The 4,384-nt window shown below is 46.6% G+C and overlaps 1 protein-coding gene across 1 annotated transcript in view; it reads right to left on the bottom strand.

Annotated features, from left to right (window-relative positions):
• adra1ab (adrenoceptor alpha 1Ab) overlaps positions 1-158 on the bottom strand; it is a 26,474-nt gene extending 26,316 nt beyond the window's left edge. Inside the window, exon 1 of the mRNA XM_063210807.1 lies at positions 1-158. This exon is cut by the window's left edge and continues 75 nt beyond it. The gene's annotated coding sequence lies outside the window, so the exon portion shown is untranslated.
• Between the last annotated feature and the right edge of the window lie 4,226 nt (positions 159-4,384).

Here is a 4,384-nt window from a genome sequence, read left to right as displayed (position 1 = left end):
TCAGTCTACACGATCTCCCGGAGTGTGCATTGCTGTGTCGATATTTGGTGAAGTTTCATACCTCCGGAAAGCTCCGCAATGTTGACACGACTGGCGGAGACTGCACATCACGCGAACCCGCACACGCGCACTCTGTCTCGTTCTCTTCTTACGTCCTAGCACGCTCACTCTCTCACCGTCTCCAAACCTGACTGCTTCGTCGTCCGTGTCAGGTTATTTCTGTACATGCGAACCACACAGACAGAATACAGCTTCTGCGCTGCTGGTTCCCATCGTGCTTAATAATTTATGAACCTTTAAGCTTTGTCGAGTAAGCAAACATCCAGGAAAAAAAATCCTCAGTGTGGAGTCCCCACGTGCTGTGCAATTTTATTGTTCTAATGGGAAATTAAGTGAGATATATGTGTGAAACGAATCCCGCTACATACAGCAGTGACAAATTAAGATATAGCCTAATGACTATGATAGATGGGTTGAGAGCTGTGTGTGTGTGTGTGTGTGTGTGTGTGTGTGTGTGTGTGTGTGTGTGTGTGTGTGTGTGTGTGTGTGTGTGTGTGTGTGTGTGTGTGTGTGAGAGAGAGCAGTTCAGTTTTTCTGGTGTCCAGGTTTATTGCTTCCTCTCCTCTCCTTCTCTCTCATCACCAACCCTGAACTATAGGTCACTCTAATGTTAATGGCCTGCCCCAGACAGTTCCCTTGCTGAAAAAAAGTACTGTGTGTGTGTGTGCGTGCATGCGTGCATGGGCGCGCGAGCGCGTGTGCGCTGCGTGTGCGTACGAGTGGGTGTGCAGTGAACTGGTGACAATATTGGAAGAGGGCTGTGTCATTGCAGGAAAGGGTTTTGCCTTTCCTGGATAAATTCTGCAAATACCAGCACCAAATCACAACCATCCGCAATCTGGGCTAATGTTTGGTCTGTTGCCTGGGTCACAGATGGGAGCTGTATACCGTAGAAGTAGAAATACTACCAAATATTAGTATGAGTCATGCCTAGTTTATAGTTTATTTCACTGTACCTAATGAGCTAGATGTGCTGTATAGGCCTACTTCTACTCTTACTGTACACCTCCGTCACAGAGAAACTGATGATTGAGATGGACAAGACTTGCTGTATGTGTGTGTGTGTGTGTGTGCGTGCGTGCGTGTGTGTGTGTGTGCGTGTGTGTGTGTGTGTGTGTGTGTGTGTGTGTGTGTGTGTGTGTGTGTGTGTGTGTAGGTATGTGTGTGCGTGTGTGTGTGTGTGTGTGTAGGTATGTGTGTGCGTGTGTGCATGCATATGTACGTGCATATGTGTGTGTCACCAAGAAGTCACCGGCATCATCACTGAACGATTACAGACCAATAGCACTCACTCACTCCCATCCCATAATGAAGTGCTTTGAAAGACTGGTAAAGGCCCACTTTACATCCATCCTCCATAGCCATAGCAACAGCACTCAACCTCTGCCTGCCTGGCTCATCTGGAACACAAAAATAGTCAGGCACGGATGCTGTTCATCGACTTCAGCTCCGCATTCGACACCATCGTCCCCTAACAAGCGTACTACAAGGCATTAGCACTTCACAGTGCAACTGGCGACTGGACTTTCTTACAAACAGACCGGCTGCAGACAGTCCACAGCTCTTCAGTGACCACCATCATAAACGACAGGGGTGCCGCAGGGATGTGTGCTATCTCCCCTGCTGTTCACGATGACGACTCACGGCTGCCGTGCCCGATTTGAAACAAATCTCATCATCAAATTCACAGACAACACACCAGTGGTGGGCCTCATCAGAGATAACGATGACGCAGCATAGAGAAAGTACATCAGGCCCGTAGCCAGGGGGGGTTTGAGGGGTTCGTTCAAACCCCCCCTCCCATCCCCCACGCCCACTCGAACCCCCCAACTACGTTCCATCCCCCCACTTTGACTGGAAAGCCATTTCACCCCCTCACTTCATGTTCATTTATGTTACGTAAGAGTGGGGAGCAACAGACAAACAATTAAGGACAGCAACAACAGACTCACGACTCATTAATAATGAATAAAATATGTCTAAATTAAAAGATTTGAAGTGTGCTTGTGTATTTGGGGGACATTGGAGTAGGGAGCCAAATTCTCCCCCACCACAATGCTGGCTACGGGCCTGTACATCAAATCATCCACTGGTGTGAGAGGACTTCTGGAAAGGACTCTGGGATTCAGGAAAGAATAACCAACACAGACACATCCCATACTCATCATTAACAGCAGTGCTGTGGAGTCTGTGAAAAGCTCCTTGGGGTGCATCACAGATGCCCTCACATGGACTAAAAACACTGAGTCCCTTCTGCAGACACAACTCCACTTCCTGCGAAGAATAAGAAAAGCAGACCTCCACACATCTATATTCACCACCTTCCACAGGGGCGCCATTGAGAGCATCCTGACCTGTAGCCTCTCTGTCTGGCACGGCAGCCGTCAAGCTGCAGACAAGAAAGCAGTATAGCTATCAAGATTCTGGGACCCTGTGTCTAAAACTATATCAGATGTCATCCACACAGAATGCCCCAAAACACCTGATTTGTGTTTGCTAAACGACGATAACTCCTTAGACCTAAGTGTCACTCAAAGACGAACTCTGTGTGCTGGCTTGACAACTGCCAAGAAAACCATTCTAAAACACTGGTTTAACCCTCAGCTACCCATGAACTCTGCCTGGCTTTCAGACTTTAAGACTATTGCACTACTGGAACGCTCTACAGCAAGAATGAATAAAGCCAAACCCCACACCATCTCCTCATGGAACAGTGTAGTGGAAGAACTGTCTGAAATGTTGTCATTGTCTGTATCTTAATTTGTATTACTGCATCCTTTTCCTTGTAAATTGTGTGTATTATTGTATGAGCTCATTTTCCCTGTTGTAAATAGTTTTTTATGTTTTATACCTGGCACATTTACTTCTGTCTGCTCAATAAAAAATGTTAATCACAAAAAAAGAAGGCAGTACAGGGTGGTGAAGATGGCAGAAAAGATAATCAGATCACCCCTAACCGGGCGAATACACCAGCCGCGACATGAGCGAGGCGAACGACGGAGGTAATTGACTTTGTATTGAGTTGCGTGACAAAAGCGATTCTGGAGAGAGGCGATTCGCACGCCGAGAGCGACAGTTTGTAGTTGAACTCCTGGGAATGTTATGCAAATGAGCTATGCCTAACGCGGTTCGGCGACAACCCGCCACAGCCAATGACTGCATAGAGGTCAGTAACTACAGCCAATGGGAGTGTTGGAATGCTTGCGTTCTGCTTTCAACAGACATACTCTAGTCGCTTCAATCGCTTGCGATTCTCTATCGCGTTGCGGCTGGTCTATTCGCCCGGTCTAACAGCCCTTCAGAACCTGTACACTTCCCACTGTTCCAAGAGGGCAATGAACATCATCAAAGACACCACTCATCCAGCACACAAACTGTTCTCCCTTCTACCATCAGGGAAGCGGTACCCACAGCATGTGGCACCGCACAAGCAGACTGGGAAACAGCTTCTTCCCACAAGCCATCAGACTCATCAATACACTGAAGAAAACCACATGAACATTCCAAGGAGAGCGAGGACATTCCATGAACATTTCTTTCACCATGCCACTTCCACTTTACTCTTTGAAAGCGAAGTGAAAGCCTTTGTGCCTTGTATACAGCATATACACTACTTCACAGTACCTGTATGACCACTGATTGTACTGCTGCTGTTACAGTGTGTGTGTATGTGTGTGAGTGTGCACGCGTGTGTGCGTGCGCATGTGTATGTGTGTATGCATGCGTGTGTCTATGTCTTTATGTGTGTATGTAAGTGCCTCTGTGTGTGTGTGTGTGTGTGTGTGTGTGTGTGTGTGTGTGTGTGTGTGTGTGTGTGTGTGTGTGTGTGTGTGTGTGTGTGTGTGTGTGTGTGTATGCATGTGGTTGTGTGTTTGTGTGTATATGTAAGTGGCTCTGTGTGTGTTTGTGTGTGTCTGTGTGTTCACAAAGTCCTCTGATTGTAGCCTACCTCTCATCAGTCCAAGACACTATAGCTCTCCCCATTCATCCTCATCAAAGATACTTCTACTTATACCTTTCTCTATTTCTTAGCCTCTCCTTTCCTTTTCTTTTCTTTGATTGCCATTTGTGTTCCTCTCGACCAGTCATACCTGAGAAAGCAATCATTTCAACTAATGGACACAAAACACTATGTCTGATTGAGATGTGATTTCTTCATACCGAGCTCCCATTCTGTTGACTGAAATGGCACTTTATATATAATGACCCTATCATGGTCACTGCCATGGCTTTATTATTACACGGTTAACCCATGGCAGAACTCCTCCAAGATAATTGTGAAATTCTGAGAAGATGCTGAATAGGGCTTGAAACATCTTGGCGA

The sequence above is a fragment of the Engraulis encrasicolus genome, chromosome 11 (genome assembly GCF_034702125.1).
Source record: "Engraulis encrasicolus isolate BLACKSEA-1 chromosome 11, IST_EnEncr_1.0, whole genome shotgun sequence".
NCBI classification, from domain to species: domain Eukaryota; kingdom Metazoa; phylum Chordata; class Actinopteri; order Clupeiformes; family Engraulidae; genus Engraulis; species Engraulis encrasicolus.
The sequence above is the reverse complement of the archived record's forward strand: the minus strand, read 5'-3'. Positions and strand labels throughout refer to the sequence as shown.